This window comes from Danio rerio, chromosome 17 (assembly GCF_049306965.1).
Source record: "Danio rerio strain Tuebingen ecotype United States chromosome 17, GRCz12tu, whole genome shotgun sequence".
NCBI lineage: Eukaryota > Metazoa > Chordata > Actinopteri > Cypriniformes > Danionidae > Danio > Danio rerio.
Genome location: NC_133192.1, coordinates 30,478,995 through 30,500,000, shown reverse-complemented (window position 1 = coordinate 30,500,000; position 21,006 = coordinate 30,478,995). Strand labels below are relative to the sequence as shown.

Below are 21,006 nucleotides of genomic sequence, written 5' to 3'. Positions count from 1 at the left end.
ACCATGCAGGTAAACTCGCCTTTGGAACAGAAGACATTGGATTAGCGGCAGCTGCAAAACCCACGCATTTACTCAGCTGGCACGCCGGTATCGAGTTTCACCCGAACAATGCCATGTGTTTGGAAACAAACATGACTCCCAAACATCTCAAATGCATCTTCACTGAATCTTTGGGGAGCACTGAATATAAATCCCACACGTTTTGTTTTTATATAAATTTAAAAAAACAACAACAACAAAAAAGAAAGCTGCTTATTTATCCACCAATAGCATTATCAGGACATCAAAGACGTAGGTGACCTTTTATTTTTCTTCAGTAGAACATTAAAGAAGTTTTTTTTAGCTAAGACCTTGGTTATTGGTAATTCATTAAACACTAGTCTTTAGCGAACGACACTCTGAAAAAAACAAAACAATACAGACAAAACAAATTAATATTACTTGTCAGGAAGCTTGATCTCCAGATTGTTGTGAATGTGCTTATATGGATTGTTTCACATTGTGATCTCACACTCTCAGAAATAAAGGTACAAAATCTGTCACTGGGGCGGTACCTGTTTCAAAAGGTTTTTAATATTAACATTTCTGAGAGTGCAATGTATTTTCAAAGGCCGCAGGCATTCATTTTGATTTGCCTGTATATAATGTTTTGACACTCAAAGTGCCTGTAGCCACTAGCTATGTTTCCATTCAAAGCTGTTAATTAAACATATGCACAAAACTGGAACATCATTTAAAACATTTGTGTGTAAAGCATTATTTGTTTACCCCCATCCAAGCAAAATGCTTTGACAGATATCTGATGTCTGATGCAGTCAGAAAAAAACATTGTGGGCCTTTTGTCCCATCTCACCCCTGTTCTGACTGAAATGTTTTTGTTTCTATTGTTGTACTGTATATGCACATTTTTTTTATCAAAGAAAAAGTTTATCCTACTCCCTACTTGATGTGCACGTAAGTTATATAAATAGCACATTTTCAAAATGTACTGTATGCACATCTTGGCATTTCCATTAAGCATTTTTGCATGAAATAGCCAACAAATAGATGGAGGAAAACATGGCTATTGGCTTGCATTTTATGATTCAAATAAAAATTATTCCTTTATGTTGATTGAGGAAAACGTTACCTACATCTTGGTTGGCCAGAGGGTGAGCAAATAAACAGAAAACATTCATTTTTGTGTGAATAATCTGTAAAGTTGTATCTGTTATTGTCGTCACTTTATATGTTGTTTTAAGTCTGTTTATTTGGGATTTGGTCTGTGGATTTGTGGATTGATTAACTCTTCTGCTTGTTGATGTTCTGTTTGCATTATTTATCATGACTGTATACATCGGGGCATGTTTATTTGTGTGCAAATGAAGGATTAATTGCATGTGCACACATAATCCTTTCTGCCAGCCTTTTTTTTTTTTTGTAAATATAGGATTTTTTTTTTTATTTAAAGGCAAAAGTCACTGTGTAGTTTGATGAGGCACATCTGTATTTTTGCCTTCATCCATTAACAAGAGGTGTGCATTCCAAATAAAGCAAAAGCAAGCAGGTCCTGTTACCATCTGCCACCGATTCAGCCAAAATTACCTAGTGGACTATTTGCTTATTCCTAATAAGCAAAAAAAAAAAAAAAGGGTTTCTCTTCTTAATTACATCTAAGCCTAGTTTCAAACTTTGCCACTAGATGTGAATACAAACACTGCACAAATAAAAAAGCAAATGTGCTTCCTGCTTTATTTTCCTTTTTTTTAAAGGAAGAGGACATTAGAGTTAGCTATGCTATGACAGTCGTCATTGCCTAGGGAAACATCCTTGGGGAGAAAAGAAGCCTAATTGGTAGAGTGCCGTTTAACCCAAACTCTCCCACCAATATCAGTATCTGGAAATTGTGGGAATATAAATTCTCATGAGGGAATAGATGCAAGGCAAACACTTACCGCACCATTATTGGAGACTCTCTACCATCAGCCTGTGTGTTGTGTGCGGGGAGGGGCTTCTGCTGGAGGATTCTGGGACGGTGACACCTGCAGCGCCTTTGAAAAAAGCATGCTGTTTCTCTTCACCCTTGAGCCTGTGGATGTTGTATGGAGGTGGAGAAAGGAAGCAGGCCCCTTACCTGAGCGAGACCAGGGACTCTGGCTGAGCCGGGCCTCGGTGGGCAGATTGGTAATGAGCGGCTGTATGTGGTGAGGCTCCGGCACTGTAGCAGCCCCCTGGGGGAAATGTGGTGCAGGATAATGAGAGGGCTGAAACTCTTAATGTGGCGCTGATTCATGGAGACCATCCGTCCGGATTACCTTTCTCACTGTGGGCACAATGTGGACAAGGATTCCCAGGGTTAGGAACAACACCACCAGATTGGCCCAGCGAGCCCTCGGGGAGATGGGCCTTTCCCAGGGTACAAACACTGTGGTGCACAACGCGTTAATATCAACCGTAAATACCTGTTTGTTCCAAAATGTACTTGCAGAAAGGTGTAACGCAAACACAAATAACTGCAAAAGGCCACAGAGCCGTCTGTTGAACAACCAGGGCTAATTTTGGCACATGAGTGCTGTTTGTTTATTTTATTGTTCACTAATAAGCAATACTAAGAGAGTGAGACAGGCATGTGCAACATTTAGAACCAAAGATCTATCTATCAATAAGAAAAATACTGAAAGTTCATTACATTGTTTTGTACTAAAACTTGCATAACTGACCAAGGTGGTTTTTCATTTAAAGCTGTAAAAATGTCTGATTTTTTTTTTTAACTGCAGATTTAAAAACTGTCAAACCAAAGTGAAATGAAAACATAAATAAAGACACTTTAGACAATTTCTGTTAACACATTTACACATAAATGTTTTATTTTTTTAACAGTGTATTAATTTAAAAAAGTTTTCAGTTTGAACACATGGACATACAGCTGGAGACTTTTCTTAAAGCTGTCACTTTAAAAAACTACATAAATATTTGAACAGAAAGTTGTCTGTAGCTTGTTATTCACAGATGCTTTAACAGCTTTCAATGTTTAACTGCAGTTTAGCAAGGTGACTTTCTATTGATCTTGTTTAATAGTTTAAAGCAATGTATTGTCTAAGTTTGTCATGTAAATTGTAAATCATGTAATCATGTAATAAAAAAATTGTGTAATGAACTGCCAGAACAATTTTATTTTATAGAATTTCAGAGTTGGCACTAGGGCTGTGTGATTTGATCGAAATCGAATCACGATTTAAAAAGTTGCGATTAGCTAATCGCAAGAGGCTGCGATATAAAATATATATGTATTATTTATTTTCCCCCGCCCAAATGTGTGGCTGCCGTCTGTGTGTGACAGTCTTACTAGCAAATTGAGTGAGCGTGCTTTTCAGAATTCAGAATTGAGCAACAGAACTATGCGAAACGTTCCCAATAAAAAAACACACATGTGGGATAATGGCATTTGCCGCTTCAAAAGCATTAACTGACAAATTATTATCAATGAAAAACATGACGTCAATAATAAGGAAATATTTTTGTTTCAAAGTCAGACACCAAACAAAAGCAGGTCATTTTTAAGAATTGTTACACAGCATGAGAAAATGCAACAACCAGCACCTAAAAAAGCCCCACAGATGGCTATATGAGTGTATGAGGAGTGGCTTGCTAAAAAGTCAAATGAAAGTCTTGCCAGTGACACTCAATCTAGTAGCAAGCAACAGCAAAGTACAATTTCAGAGTTGTTTCAGCCATGTTAGTTTTCTAAGTGTTCTGTATTTTTATAATGTTTTTTTTGTTTTTATAAGCCACACTATCTCCCTACTGTAAGTTCAACTTGTTTACAAAAAGCTAAGGTATTTGTGTTTACCATTTGCTCTAGAGAAAAATAAGTGTTTAATTTCTGAATATTTAAAAATAAATTTGAATAGAAGTTGGAATTTGTTATTTTTTTTAAGCTATGATACAGAATATTGAGTTGAAGCTTGACAACAAAATTAAATCGTAAATCGAATTGCAACGTTTTATTAATAATATAGAAAACAAAGTTATGAGTATGAAATACACAGTGATTTTTTTTTTATTAAGCCTACAATATAATAGATTATGCTTAAATTAAATTATGGCACACTCATAAACATTACTTTACAAGTAAAAACAGACACAATGCACTTTAATACAAAGTCCCAGAGTTTTGATAGTGATGTCAACTGATGTGTGATCAGTGCACATTCATTGAGCATGCAAACATCTCCAGAGAAATTAATGATTAGCCACTTTTATTTGCATCTAATGTTGGATCACACCCGTTTTCTTATCTTAACTAATTAATCAGTGTTTTTTAAACAATGAAGAAAACACTATTAGTCATCAATGATATTATTATTATTAGGAATACAACAAAGATGTGTTGTTGGTTTCTCTTGGAGTAGATGTGCAATCAAATGAATATTTATTACTTTTATTCCTAGCCCTAAAGCAATATTATTTTGTTCAATAGTTTTTGGAAAACGTTTAATGAATAAAAGACAGTAGACAAGAATATACTGCAAGATTAATCATAAAGAATGCCCTAAATGTGGATCGTGCTAAAAATGCTGATAAAGTGAAAGTGGTTAACACAAGAAAGTTAGATGAGCCCGATGCAAGCCCCAACTCATTGCACACAAACACATGTGCACACACACACACTTGTCTTGTAAGAGTGTAATCACTGGTCAGTCTCTCTGAAGCACTACATTGATGAGCTATGATTGTTCCTGATTGGCTAACACCCCAAAGACAAAGAGACAGTGAAATATTGAAAATGGCAGTTCACCAGTCGCAATCATTTCAAATGTCTACATAGTTTACAAGAGTCCTGAAATTTCACTCTGTTTGTTTCTTTTGTGCTCCAACATGATTCACAAAGCAGACATTTTTACGGATTAGACAAAAAAAACTTTTTAATATAATGTAAAATATAATGTTGGATACTTTTAAGCTGGATTGGTTGATATTTTAGATTATTTTAGATTTTAATATTTAGGATATTATAATATCTTAAAAGTTAATTTTGTCTTATCGCAATAAGTTTCATGATGACAGATGTTGGTAGGTTTATGTATGTCACAGCTATTTATATATCCAGCATTAATGGCAAGGAAAGCCCCTTATACTCTGGTTTAGCCATGCACTGTTTTTTTTCTGGGAGCTTATACTTGATTTCACAGAGAAACTGTGGATTCGGAATTTCTGGATCAACAGATCATCTTTTTTTGTGTTATGCAATGCAATAGTGCCTCTTCTACAACCGGCTTCATCATGCCTAAATAAGCCAGTTTCTACAAATAAACACATGGCACTAGGCATGTTCGACTTGAACCACAGCTTCAGCTGCGTATAGTCATGGGCGGAATTGAAAACAAGTAAGCAGGACACTGGGCACTCGTAGGATGCATTCCAGTCCAATTTTTTTGCCCTTTACTTGCTAACTGCCCTCAAACTCATTCATTCAGATTTACGTCATCGATTACATTACACAAGTGTCCACTACTGGCTGAACATCTGAATGGGTTTAAATGGAATGCCCTGCTCCAGCGGTCACCAATCTCGCTCCTGGAGGTCCGGTGCCCTGCAAGGTTTAGCTCCAATTTGCCTCAATACACCTGCCAGGGTGTTTCAAGTATACCTAGTAAGACCTTGGTTAGCTTGTTCAGGTGTGTTTGATTAGGGTTGGAGCTAAAATGTGCAAGACACTGGACCTCCAGGAACAAGTGTGGTGATCCCTGCCCTACACTGAAAATAAATGCAGGGTTCCACACAATTCCTTCATGTTGTCCCCACCCAAATCAGTTAAGTTAATCCTTTATACACAATTTAAGTGGATTAAACAATTAACAAAACGAGTTAAGAATTAGGAAAACCTTAAGAATTGTGTTGTTTTTACTCATTTTAAATAAGTAGTTTGACCAAACAGTAAAACTACATTTGAGTGTAAACGATTGAGCACTTGGGATGTCACAATCGACATGTAGGTGCTGGAATGGACAAATGAAGCTGACTCGCTCCTTCAGTCAAAATCGAGTGATCGAGTATATTTCTATAAGCTCCACCTTGTTCCTTTGATGAAGTGGAACGCACTTCAAAATGTCATTGAGGATTCCCCTGAGGGAACAAGTGAAGAGAAGTTCACAAGTGCATTTAAGTGGACTGGAATGAAGACATAGTTTGCTGAAGTCATGGCAGATCTCATAGCGTAATCAATGATGATTACATTATTCATTCATTCAATCATTTTTCTTCAGCTTAGTCTCTATTTCATCGATCGTTACAGCAGAATGAACTGCCAGCTATTCCAGCATATGTTTTATCAGCGGATGCCCTTCCAGTTGCAACCCAGTACTGGGAAACATCCATACACTTTCGCATTCACACATACACTAGAGAATTTTGTTTATTTAATTCACCTATACCGTATGTCTTTAAACTTTTGGGGGAAAACCAGAGCTCCCAGAGGAAACCCACGCGAACACGGGGAGAACATGCAAACTCCACACAGAAATGCCAACTGACTCAGCCAGGACAAAACCAGCAACCTTCTTGCTGTGAGGCGATTTAATAAAAAACAATCAGTACAGCATTTGTATGAAATAACCTCTGCACACAACTAATAAACAAATGAATTAACAAACCGCGATGCATGCAACAAAAATTTGATTTTTTTGGCAAACATGATTTAGTAATTGTTTCGATTTATAAGACGTTAGAATTAGTTGGTGATCGTGATGGAAAGTGATTATTGTTGTGCACTAAATCTGGCTAGTTATAACATTAGCTGTGATGTCATCAAAGTTCTTGTAGCTGCTCTGAAACAACAGTCAGCTGTCTTCTCTCAATGCTCTATCATAATACGTTGATTCTACATTTCACAGTTACGTTTAGTCGTGCTTTCTCAAGACGGATAAAACTGTCATGCACCACTTTAAATCAGATTTTGATTAGTCTGCGCAGCACTAGATGAAGTCAAACGTACCTGCAGACTTTAAAGAATGGCCATGTGACATTTTTAAACACCATGTGACCTATAAATACAAAAAAAAGTTGTCATTGCATTTTAGTGAAACATTTCTTTTTCAAATTAGCTGAAATACCACATCATACCACATTTGAATAGGAGACCACATGGGAAAGCTAGGTTGCTGTTGGAAGTAATGTTAGTGAGGCCAGCAGAGGGCTCTCAACCAGTGGTCTGTGTGGGTCTTAACACCCCAATATATTGATGGAGGCTCTATACTGCTCAGCAAGCACCGTCTTTTGGATAAGATGTTAAACTGAGGTCTTGACTCTCTGTGGTCATTAAAAATCCAAGGATGTTGGTTGAAAAAGAGTAGGGGTTTAACCCTGGCTTCCTGGCCAAATTTGCCCACTGGCCTCTGTCCATCATGGCCTCCTAACCATCCCCGTATCATTATTGGCTTCATCACTCGCCTCCTCTCCACCAATCAGCTGGTGTGTTGTGTGAGGTCTGCTGTAACATAGTTGTCATCCAGGTGGATGCTGCACAATGGTGGTGGATGAGGAGATTTCCCCCCAAAAATGTGTAAAGCGATTTGAGTGTCCAGAAAAGCGCCATATAAATGTAAGGAGTTATTATTATCAGCGATGTTTTTTTGAGATACAGGGAGTTTTTTTTTTTTTTTTTTGGAGAAATAATTTAATCAAAATTTTGCATTTTTATTTGTACAATTTGAAAAGCAGCAATTAAACACTGATAATTCATCTTTGAATGGTGTAGATTGGTCTGCTGTAAAGCATGGAAACACCTAGTGGTCTTGAAGCATGTCCAGGACATTTGGAAGACTGGGTCAGCAGATAGTGTCTGACAGCTCTTGTCCTCGGGACTTATTGTAAAAGCATGAGGCCACTGTAGCTTTGTTTATGCTTTCTTCCATGCAAGCTGTCTGTTCGGATTCTTTTCAGTGAGCAGAGATTAATACTGTTGGATCTCTAGTGTAAACAACACTGAGCAAGGCAACCTCAGCCATTGGGATATTTGTAAACAGGCAGTAAATGCATGACATGTCACATGTTGTTGGATGCAGGATATTATAGGAATTGTCAGGTAGGATTCGCTTCAGGTTTTAAGGGTGTTGCTGACCAAGGCAAGAACATATAGAGATGTTTTATTACATCTTCTAGCAATTGGAATCTCAGATTTAAATGTATACTAAGACAAATATTTACTAACTGAAGAATCCTGTTTATGTACACATCTACAGGCATGGTCACTTGAGCTAGGGCGTCAGTCGAGGAACTTGTCAAAGCAGCGGTTTGAAAAGGTGTTTGATACGCTGAAGTACAGGTAAAGTCCCCCCGCCGCACTGAGCAAACAGCAGCTATTTTTGAGCCATGTGACAGTGCTTAAGACTGGAAACACAGCGGCTCTCTTCATGTGACTTTCTAATTAGAGTCTTTATGTTGAGACTGATGTCAGGAAGGCAAAGTATTTGTGATGTGTGTGGTGGGAAAGAAATGTTGCATGTAAATATAAACTTAAACGTATAAATATATGCTTACAAATATATGCATTAGCATTCGTCTTGGAGCATTTTTAGATTAAATCTCTTCTGTTCACCATTTATTTGATCCAAAACACATCAAAAATCATAATATTGTGAAATGATTTCACCATTTAGAATAACGGTTTCCTTTTAGAGCATGTTTGTACAATTCTGTTTCTTTTCATTATCTTTGCAATGGTTTTCAGTGTTATGTGGCCCTTGAGAAATCATTCTGACATGCTAATTCTGTGCTAACATTTAATAATATTAACCCTTATTTACTGTTGGGGTTGTTTTCATCCACTCTGGAGTGGTTTTGAGTCTTAATTTGGCCACAACTTTTTCTGTATTTCAGCTAGCAGAATGATTTTTGGGACAAATCTTACTTTGACATATTTTTGAGAAAATGCTTTGAAGTGAAAAACAAAACCTCAACAATACACTCTGGAAAAATTTACCTTTAGTTATGTTAAGAGTAAAAACATTCACTGAATTAAACTGCTATAAAAATGCATCAGATAAATATTTTTTCCACATTTTTTTGTTAATCAACCTCAGTCCTGATCAAAACTACTAAACTGCAGAGTCAAGCATTTTTAATTAGGTCATCACTCCGATTCGATTTTGGCATCCTACCGCACAACATGACATGTTTGCTATTGCAACCAGTCTTTTTTTTTTCCGGGAACCCGTGAGACGTCATGTGTGATGTTGGTTGGTACTTCCTTTATTTTTTTAAGCTTTGTTCCTTCCGAGATTATCAGATTTCTGTTGCATGGTTGAGCTCTATTGATTAATTTAACTACAACTGTTTATTAAGTTAAAGGTTTGATACTGATTAGAACTTGTGGGGATACTTAAATATAAAATATTCTGAGAAGGTCTTTAAAAAGTCTTAAAAAGTTATTGAAATTATCTTTAGGATTCCTGCATATACCCTGTTTAACCGCAGGTGTCCGCTGGGTCTTAAAATGTCTTGAATTTCAAAAATAAAATTTTGGACCTTAAAAAGTCTTAAATTCAGTAAAATATTGTGTTGTAGGTCATAAATCATTTTAAACAGGTCTTAATTTTGCTTTGTCCAAGTAAAGCTACTCAATCTGGCTTAATTTTTTTATATTTAAGTTTTTTATTGCACGGAGATACAATTCAAAATATTCTCTTAGACATTTTTACAGCAAATTGCCCATTAGATTCCCTAATCTTCAAGGAAGAAAAAATAGAAACAATTAGATAATTCCGGGCCATTATAGAAAATCTTTAGTGTTTAACCTGTATAAGTCTAAAATTTCACTCCGAATAGTCTTAAAATGGTCTTAAATTTGACTTGGTGAAACCTGCAGAAACCCTGTATAAGCAAGCAGAGCCCTTTAGATGAATTGATTTACTAAAATTAATAAGGAAGGACGATGAATTCATTTTAGCATGTTGTACTAAAATTCAGAAAACGGTCATTATTAGTGACATTTGCAATGATATAACAAACATTCCAGACTCTGTCCATGACATTTAGATGAATGACGTAAATAAGTCCTGCGCGCCTTTCTCTGAATAAAATAAAAATAAACTCAAGAAAAAAAGCTTTGGTGAGAAAAACATCTGATTGTGTTCGATGTGGATAAGTCTGTGCAAGTTCTACATGTCCTTTACATTATGTTAAGATATTTTGAGACTATAAAATATCTCTATTTAAGACTATAGTATGAATCAAACCCTTTCTTTGTATGACGCATTGACATTTCAGTAGGAAAAATGGCATTATCTAGAACATTATAAGCATTCGTTGCATAGAATGTCAAGAAACTTTACATTTCAGTCTTGCAGTTAAAGATATTTATTCAGTGTGATTTGCCAATGTGCCTCTTATGTGACAGGAGAAATACAATCATCCCATTAAGACAAGTGTGGAAGTGTATGCAGGCCTATGAAGAGCTCTATTCATAGCCGAAGCAGAGTTCAGTTTGTCCCACTAACCAAATAGCACCTTTCATCTTCAGCCCTTTACAGAGCTACTGAAGTGGAAGGTAAACTTTGCTCTCGTCTCCCTCCTTTCGCTCCTCGTTCTCCTTTCTTCGCGAGCTCTTGGCCTCACACTGCGCGGCTCGTTTTTAATGCCAGCGAGAGGATAAAGTTAGTGAATACATCACATGGCTGACAGTGATGGTTTTCCACACACATGCTCATACACCTGCACCACCACCATTCGACAGCTGGAGACTAGTTCCAAAGACAATTAAAGCAAGAATGCATGGGCGCTGACAGCAGTGGTATTTAGTAACCAAAAATAATTTCTTCATTTCAATTAACCTTTGCTGTCGTTGCACGGCTCGGTATCCGTAGGCTGTTAACCTTTGGGAAATATCAAAACAAGACACTCATTCTGCATTAAATGGGCTGGGCGTTGGAGAAAAAAGTTCTTAAAACCCTGTTAAACACATAATAGAGATGACACCAGTTTTTTTCCGCTGAAATTTAGTTGGAGATGTGGAATATAGAACTTCAGCAAAGCAAAGTAAAGGCAAAGTTTATAAAAATTCCATTTATGCCTGGATTTTGAACTGCAGGAGCTGCAAGAAAAACTGATTTTTTTTCTTTTATTGTGATGCAGAGAGACGTTTTAACACTTAACAGCAAACTGGAATCTAAAATAAGCATATGTTGAATAAAAAATAGACACTTACACTCAAGAATCGATTTGTGATGTACTAAAAGATACACACTTATAATGCACGCTACACTATTTCAAACTAAAGTCAGGCTTAAACTAGGAGTTTGTAAAAATACCATTTTATGCCTGCATTTTGAAAGATCTGCAAACACAGATTTCATGCAGTTATTTTGATGCAGTGAGATTTTTTAAGACCTACTGTATCATAGTCAAACACAAAAAGTACCACTCAACAGCAAACTATTATCTAATTATATACTGTATTGAATAAAAAAGAAGAATCGATTTGTGATTTACCAAAATATTCAGACACGTAATGCGCACTACATCATTTCAAACTAAAGCCAAGCTTTTTACAAACAGGAGTTTGAAGTGACGCATGGGAGTTTTTGCAAATTACGTTATTTCAATTTGCTATTTCAATTTGAACAATTTGTACAACACTGAAAATTCATCTTTGAGTGGTGTAGATCTGTAAAGTAAAAAAAAATTAAGTTACAAAAGATTACTATTTTAAATAAAGGTTGTGATTTCAGACTTTTAATCAGAGTCTGTAAGATTTGTACTCAACTATTATTTAATTTCAATTAAAGAAGTAATCAATGTTTTTTTCTTTTTGATGACTATATAAATTTAAACTTTCCAAATAAAGCCATTCATTAGAATCAATCAAATTTTGCAATACTAGAATTGAGAAAGAGAAACATACTGTGTTAAAAATTGTACCTGGAATATATCTGAACTAATTACAGTTATATACATATAAAATGGTGAGCCCTTAAGATGAGTTAATTTACTAGAATAAATAAGGAAAGACAAGGAAATCATTTTGGTGTGTTTGATAAAATACAGAAAACGCTTGTTATGAGTGACATTTGAAATTATATAAAAAAAGAGACATAAAATCAAGAATGGATTTGTGATGTACCAAAATATTCACACCCTTGTGATGCACACTACACTATTTCAAACTAAAGCCAGGCCAACACTAGGAGTTTAAAAAAAAACGGTTTTGCCTGGATTTTGAACTGCAAGAAAAACAGATTTATGCAGTTATTTTGATGCAGTGAAATTTTTTAAAACCTACTGTATCATAGTCAAATACAAAAAGTTACGCTCAACAGCAAGCTGGAATTTAATCTAAGCATATATTCAATAAAAAAGACAGACTTAAAATCAAGAATCGATTTGTGATGTACCAAAAAAATCACACACATAATGCACACTACAACATTTCAAACTAGGCTTACACTAGGAGTTTGTTTTTGGAATCATCTTTTTGTGATTGCATCCATTCATAAATTTAAAAAATCATGTTCCTGAATGTAAGTTAATTATTTAATATTATATATGGATTTTCTCTGAATAAAAAAAAAACTGTATAAGAAAATATAAAGAGCACACAAAGATAGAAATCCAGGTATAAAAATAGAATTCTGGGTTGTTTTGGAGGCATAAATTAAATATAGTCAAATGCATTAGTGGTTTTTTATACTTCTAAATGATATTTCTGCTTTTTCTGCATTGCCTGTATGAATGAATGGAGCGGTTTCATTTATTACACACACTTGCATGTTTTCAGACTGTGGTCTCACTATTTGAGGAAATAAACGCATTGACTTGATCTCTACAGCTGATCTGACTGACATTTTTTCGCAAGCATTTTAATATTTTATGTGGAGTCATATATTTTACCCACAGAAACTTGCACATCTTCTTCAGAATCAGACAGAATATATGTCTGGTTTAATGCTAAAAAAGAATTTAGCACCTTATTTTATTAATATTTATCTTTGCTGTTAGGGCTGTACAATATAATGATTTTTATTATTTGGACAAAATTAAAAGTCTGTAATTTCATATTGTGCTCTATTATTTATTTTGTGGTGTCACAAAATACACTGTTTACAGTAATACTTATTCATAACTTATATAAGTGCAATATTATTGTAATATATTCATTCATTTTCGTTTCGGCTTAGTCCCTTTATTAATCTGGGGTCGCACAGCAGAATAAACCGTCAACTTATCCAACACATGTTTTACACAGCGGATGCCCTTCCAGCAGCAACCCATCACTGGGTAACACCGATAAACTTTAGCCTACCCAATTCACCTGTACCGCATGTCTTTGGACTGTGGGGGAAACGGAGCACACGGAGAAAATGCAAACTCCACACAGAAACGCCAACTGACCCAGCTGAGTCTCGAACCAGCAACCTTCTTGCTATGAAGCGACAACACTACTACAACACTACTTAATTCCACCCATGAGAAAGTTGCAATCTTGAAAGGACTATGTTTATATTTTGCATTTTATTTAACAATTTTTTTTTTTTTTATCTTCGAGCTGTAAATATTTTGTCAGAGTTTTATATTTTACAAATTCATTTTAGATTTTTATATTTTTTAATCAAATATTTTCCATAAAGTTCTAAATAAATTGAAATATGACTAAATAATGAGTAAATGTCTGAGTATATACTTTAAAATGTAAAAAAAAAAAACTGCATATGAACTATTCATTAATTGAATTTGCAGAAATGGTAATATATCATGATACTTTTATTTGTTATGTTATTTTAAAAAGATAACACGAATGATCTACAAGTTCCATTGAGGCAACAAGAGGGCATTTGGAGCATGAGTAAGAGTAAAGTGACAACTTACATGCAGGTCAAGTGATATTTTCTTATATTTTATTACATTACAATCAAAATCAAAAATAGTTAGGGTGTTGTGTAAAGGTTGGATAACATATGTACTTAGCTAACCTGCAGTTATACAATAAGGTGTCATTTTTAAAATGGCGATGTCTATGTATATAATACATTTTTAATTTGTGATCTATTTACAATAATTAAGAACAATTTGTGTATTTTGAATTTCTTTTAATGACAAGGCAGATGCAGTACATTAATACTCATATTCATACTATGTAAAACATATTGTTTAAAAATAAGTAACTCAAGTTTAAATTGAAATTTTATCTATTCTATAGATTTTTAGTCTATACAGTAGTGATTACAGCTGGGGCGGCCACAATATTAAAATTCCACCAAAATTTTTTAAAGCACAAAATTATGACACCATACCAATTTATAATACACTGGCTAAATAAAAGCAACCATATAATCAATCGTTATAACATAAATGATGATATTTAAGAACTGTGATTATGGAAACCATATTTTCCCAGAAAACGTTCAATTTTGTATGTGTGTCTTATATTGTTATTATTATTATTAGTAGTAGTAGTGTTTTAATTTTGAATGCACTATGAAGTATGCTGGGATGTTTATAATATTCTTTGTCATATTGTTTTTTGTGATTTTTGTTTGTATGATGTGCCATGATGCTACTGCCCTAGTTTAATTGCCCCTTGCAGTATTAATAGAGTTGTTAAACTTAAAACTTAAATTTATTTGAACTGCATTTGGATTTGTTTTAGTTTACAGTTTATCTAATTTGTTCCCTTAAATCAAAAGAGTCACATAAACTTTAAATGTTATAATCGCATGTGGGACAAAATTTTTAAAACTTTTTTTTTGTGTTAAAAAAAAATCACCATTTAATTTTTATTTATTTATGTATTGTTTCACATGTGGCGATGCAGTGGCGCAGTAGGTAGTGCTGTCGCCTCACAGCAAGAAGGTCGCTGGTTCGAGCCTCGGCTGGGTCAGTTGGTGTTTCTGTGTGAAGTTTGCATGTTCTCCCTGCGTTTGCCTGGGTTTCCTCCGGGTGCTCTGGTTTCCCCCACAGTCCAAAGACATGCGGTACAGGCGAATTGGGTAGGCTAAATTCTCTGTAGTGTATGAGTGTGAACGAGTGTGTGTGAATGTTTCCCAGAGATGGGTTGCGGCAGAAAGGGCATCTGCTGCGTAAAAAAAAAAAATGTGCTTGATAAGTTGGCAGTTCACTCCGCTGTGGTGACCCCGGCTTAATAAAGGGCCGAAAAGAAAATGAATGAATGACAGAATGTTTCACATGTGAAGTTGTATGGAGGGACGGGATTTAAGACCTGTAATGAATCCAGCCAACAGGGGGGCCATCAAAATGTTTTGGCCACACTTTCTGTGTACCATGAGTGTTGGTCTGCGAATGAATCAATAACCGCCTCACAATAATAAATACTCTGGACAGAACACAGAAACTGACTGAAGTCCTGGACTTTTGAAGTCCAAGATTTTTTTTTTCTATATCAGATTGTCAGAACTAATTTAGCCTATAAATCCTGTGGCATAAGCTCAGCTTAAGAGAATGCATGCAATTTCTCTCACCTTATATGAATATACCAGTAAACACATTTCTCTCACCACCAGCTTTTGATTACTCATATCTGTCCAGCAGGTGTATCGATGAATATATTCCTCTCCTTTTGAATTAAAATCTGGCACAAAACTGTTTACAGGAGGAATTACAGAGCTCATTGGATATTGCCAAGGCTAAAACCAGAGAAAGGGAGCGTGAGGGACGGAAAACAATCAGCGGACTTCATTATTTTCTTTTCCTATCAAATTTGAGCTATCCTTGGATCTCACTAATGGACAGTTATTGAATTTCTCGTACTACCATTGAAATGATGTTCATATCTGCAGAGAGAGAGAGAGAGCAAAAAATGTCCTCTTTTTATCCCTTAGAACATTGGTTTATCATAAGACCCCTTATTAAAGCTTGGACTCTAATTTTCTCCTTCGCACTTAGGGGGGCTTTTATGATTATGGTTACCAAGGTGATGTAAGGCACAGCCTCGGCTAAACAAAGCCAGTGTCACTAGAGTGAATAACCAAGAGCAAGGTGAGCACCACCACGGCAAATTGCATGCCATTACTGTTAATATTTACTCATTAAAACAGCCAGTGGCTGGAGAGATGCTTGCACAATTACTAATTTTTCAAATCAACCACTGCACATACCCTTCATTATGACCTCCAACTTCTTTGTCCTTTTGAGAAGATACGCTACATGAAACTGAGTGCAGACATGTTGTTTGTCGCAAGGACGAAATGAGTCTTGCGTGTGTATATATTTGGACTTCAGCTACGAGGAGGCAGATTTGATAGTTGTTTACTGTTATACACCATATTCTGATTGTTGTGGAAAGTGATAAATCCAAGAAGTTTGTTTGTTTACAGCGATCGAAGGTTAATGCGGAAAGCCTTTTTATTCAAAGAGCAGTCTTCAAGCAAGGGAAACGCTTTAGTCGTGGGTCGTTAGGATTTAAAACACACTGGCCCAAATCACTGGAGACTGAAAATGTGGAGAACATTTCAAGCTTAGGAAGACAGGCGTTTTGTCTCTGTGAGAAAATGATGTCTAATTTGGTCCGAGTGGTTGGATTGCTTGTCAGGTGCGTTATTTTAACTGTGGACAGTGAATGACAAAACAATAGGGTGCTGAGAGAGAATCGGAATACTGCCTCCAAAACCCAGCTCTTTTATGTGGCAAATGATCAAATAGTGGTTTTAGAACTTTTAGACCACAGACAAAACTGACAGGACAAAGAGAAAAAAATGCTGGCTGTCAAGTCTTGCACATATGCTGTAACATGTAAAATGGCGAACTGCATACTGTCACATGCTACCTGCAAAAATAATAGATTCTTTTAAAAAACGTTTCTCTGATCTTAACCTGTTTGCACATCTTTAATGCAATATTCATTACTAAATGCATTTAATAATTGTGCCTAGGGCTGAACAATATATTGTTTCAGCATTAATAGTCCAATAGTCACGTCGCAAGATCTGTAATGTTGAGTCTGAATTATAGCTGAGCTGAACACATGCGATTTGTATCTAAGTTTAACCATAATAGAGTGAAGGTTTATCATTTGTTTGTGTTTTGGTGGCCTGTGACTGAGCACTTCCAGAGTTTAAAACATTTAGGCACAAAACACTATGATGTTTGGAGGTGTAACAAAGACTGATTGCATTTAATTATTTATAGAGAGTGTATGGGTATGGGTTTCCCAGTGAAGGGTTGCAGCTGGAAGGGATCTGCTGTGGCGACCCCTGATTAATAAAGGGACTAAGCAGAAAAGAAAATTAATAAATGAATTAATAATTATTTATACAGGGAAAAACGTTTTCTAGTCCAAATATCTGCATTTAAAAGTAAAAACTAGATTATTTTACTTCCCCCATAAGCAGATAATTTAGCTTGTATTAAGTAAAAACTCAATATTTAGACTTGAGGTGAAAACAAAATAATATTTTACTTGATCTAAGCATTACAGATATTTACTAGAAATCAGACACAGCAAAGTACAAAAAGCTTCTTTTTTTTTTTGCACTGTGATTATTCAGTTTCTGTACCTGAATGCTCCTAAACTCCCAGAAAACATCAAATAAACATGTGAAGCTGTATTCATATTGCAAAATTTATTGTAGAAAAGAAAATATTGCAATATCAGATTTTTTTCAAAATCATGCAGCCCTTATTTTGCCTTTTTGCAAAATAAGAACATATACTCATCGGCCACTTTATTAGGTACACTTTACTAGTACCGAGTTGGACCACCTTTTGCCTTCGCAACTGCTGTAATCCTTGATGGCATAGATTCAACAAGTTACTGGAAGTATTCCTCAGAGATTTTGGTTCATATTGACATGATGGCATCATGTCATATGGCAGTTGCTGCAAATTTGTTGGCTGCACATTAATGATGCGAATCTCCCGTTCCACCACATACCAGAGGTGCTCAATTGGATTGAGATCTGGTGACTGTGAAGGCCATTGGACTACAGTAAAGTCATTATCATGTTCAAGCAACCATTCTGAGATGATTCGCGCTTTATTACATAGTGCATTATCCTGTTGGAAGTAGCCATTAGAAGATGGGTACACTGTGGTCATAATGGAATGGACATGGTCAGCAATAATACTCAGGTTGGCAGTGGTGTTGACATAATGCTCAATTGATATGAATGAGCCCAAAGTGTGCCATGAAAATGTTCCCCACACCATTACACCACCACCACCAGTCTGAACCGTTGATACAAGGCAGGATGGATTCATGTTGTAGATGGCAAATTCTGACCATCTGAATGTCACAACAGAAATTGAGACTCATCAGACAAGACAACATTTTTCCAATCTTCTATTGTCCGATATTGGCGAGCTTGTATTGTATTGTATTGTATTGTATTGAATTATAGCCTCAGTTTCCTGTTCTTAGCTAACAGGAGTGTCACCCGGTGTGGTCTTCTGTTGCTGTAGCCCATCTGCCTCAAGGTTCTTTGGTTACGCGTTCAGAGATGCTCTTCTGCATACCACAGTTGTAACAATTATTTGAGTTGCTGTTGCTTTTTTTATCAGCTTGAACCAGTCTGGCCATTCTCCTCTGACCTTTGGCCTCAACAAAGCATTTACACCCTCAGAAACATTGGACCATTCTCTGTAAACTCTAGAGATGATTGTGCGTGATAATCCCAGTAGATCAGCAGTTTCTAAAATACACAGACCACCCCGTCTGGCACCAACAACCATGTCACGTTCAAAGTCACTTAAATCACCTTTCTTCTCCATTCTGATACTTGATTTGAACTGCAGCAGATCGGTTTGATCATGTTTACATGCCTAAATGCATTGAGTTGCTGCCATGTGATTGGATGATTAGAAATTTGTGTTAACAAGCAGTTTGACAGGTTTACCTAATAAAGTGGCCAGTGAGTGTATGTGGTGTATGCAGGCACTGCAGATGCATCTTTAGAGACTTTTGCAATTGATTTTGTAGGAGAAACTTAATTTTTTTTCAGAAGTCAAAAGCATATGCCTTGTGTTTTACAAGCAAATTTAGTTTAAATGTTTTAAATTAAAATGATCCACTTGCTTGGTGTTATGGAGTGTAATAATTTGTGTAAAAAAAAAAAAAGCTTTGGCAATCTTGTTGATTTTTATTATTATTTTATAAATCTTTTGCCTACATTAAATATAATTGGCATACAAACTGAGCATATTAAGTGGCGCAGGCTATTTAACAAAGTTTTTAAATCCAATTTCTTCTTCCTCTCTTTGTTTAATAAGAATCGTTTCATATGTCTTTGTCAAATTAAGTTTACAAAAGTAATTGTATGTACATATAATGTTCTTTATAATCAAGTTCAGCATCTACTTTAATGTTTCAGATGACTTTTGTGAAAGTAAGATGTCAAAATATGGGTGAAATAATGTTCCATTGTCATTCAGCATAACAGATATATTTACACAAATGAAATTACGTAAATATTCTGATCTGTCCTTGTTAAAATATACCATATTAAAAATAAGTGATCATTGCAATTTTGTTAAATGATTGAAAGCATCTTGCTGGAAATAATAATAATTATTCCAAATATATCTGACAAGATTAGTTTTGATATATATAAACTTGTGTTAAACTAAATGACATTTTTAGTGGGTGTTTTCTGTATATTATGTTAATATATATAAATACCAATATTAATGCTTGTGTGTGAAATTTTTGTCTTTTAAAAAAATATTTCCCAAGTGATGTTTAAAAGCATTAAAGTATACGCTATTTCCTTTTATATTTACAATCTACAAACTACAATCTTCCTGTTAAAGGTTTGTTTCTTTTAGCTACACTAGTTTAGTTTAGATTTTTGAGTCAATATTATTATCATCATCTTTATGATTTTTCTTTTGATACAGAACAAACCACCGTTATCCAATAATTTGCCTTATTAACCTAAAATACCAACAAAAAAACAACAACAACAACAAAAAAACACTTTAAAATGCACTTCATGCTGAAAAATATCTTGCGAAATAAGAAGTAAAATATTATGTACTTTCATCATGGCAAAGATGACATAAAATAGTTATTGAAAATTAGTTATTAAAACTATCATGCTTTAAAATGTGTGGAAAATTACTCTCAAAAATTAAACAGTGCTAAGAAAACATTTAAAAAGGAATTACAATTTCTAATAATTTTCACTATAATTGTATATGTTTTTGCTCAGACAAAAAGAAAGCTGTATCTTCACTGCTACCAACATTAAATCTAATTAGCATACAAACTGAGCATATTAAGTGGCGTAGGCTATTTAACAAAGTTTTTAAAATCCAATTTCCTCCTCCTCTCTATGTTTAATAGGAATCAGTTCATCCTTAAGTAGTTAGTAATAACTGTATAGCAGCAAATTATTTTTTTTCTTCCAGACAACTTTCATAAATTTTTGAATGTCTGTTGTAGAAAAACTTTAAAAGTGTAATACAGTGGTCACCAAACTTGTTCCTGGAGGGCCGGTGTCCTGCAGATTTTAGCTCCAACCCTAATCAAACACACCTGAACAAGCTAATCAAGGTCTTACTAGGTATACTTGAAACATCCAGGCAGGTGTGTTGAGGCAAGTTGGAGCTAAACCCTGAAGGGACACCGGCCCTCCAGGACCAGGATTGGTGACCCCTGGTGTAATATCTCCAACTTTGTAGAGGATGTGCCTTTTTTCAACTTAATTTTATTCATTTCTTTATCTTTTGGTCATACGACTGTGTTGTTTATTTAGCATCTTCTTATAAAATGTGTAAATAATGCTACTTGCATATGCATTTATATCTATGCATATACATCTATATATATAGATATAAGTCAACCTTTGAAGTGGATCAAGAATGTTTTTCAGGAATTCTTTTAAGACAAGAATGGGTGTTTTCTTTTTAAGTTTTAATTGACTTTGAAAGGTTTTACAGTAGATTAGTTGCAAATATTTTTCAAATTATTTTAATTAACAATTTTATTAATAATAAATACAACAAATAAATACAAAAGAAATTATAAAAATGTAATAACTATACATTACAAAAATATTGTTTATTAATATGTTCTAAATT

At 35.0% G+C, this 21,006-nt stretch overlaps 2 long non-coding RNA genes across 8 annotated transcripts in view; one reads left to right on the top strand and one right to left on the bottom strand.

The window, feature by feature from the left end:
* Window positions 1–21,006, top strand: part of si:dkey-28g23.3 — a 199,214-nt gene that overhangs the window by 25,847 nt on the left and 152,361 nt on the right. The gene's annotated exons all lie outside the window — the stretch shown is intronic.
* Window positions 1–21,006, bottom strand: part of LOC141378588 (uncharacterized) — a 35,819-nt gene that overhangs the window by 6,040 nt on the left and 8,773 nt on the right. The window contains exons 2-3 of the long non-coding RNA XR_012393453.1: window positions 2,114–2,302; window positions 1,935–2,030 (exon numbers count right to left, since the gene is read on the bottom strand). This is a non-coding gene — a long non-coding RNA (uncharacterized lncRNA). The remainder of the gene's footprint in view (window positions 1–1,934; window positions 2,031–2,113; window positions 2,303–21,006) is intronic.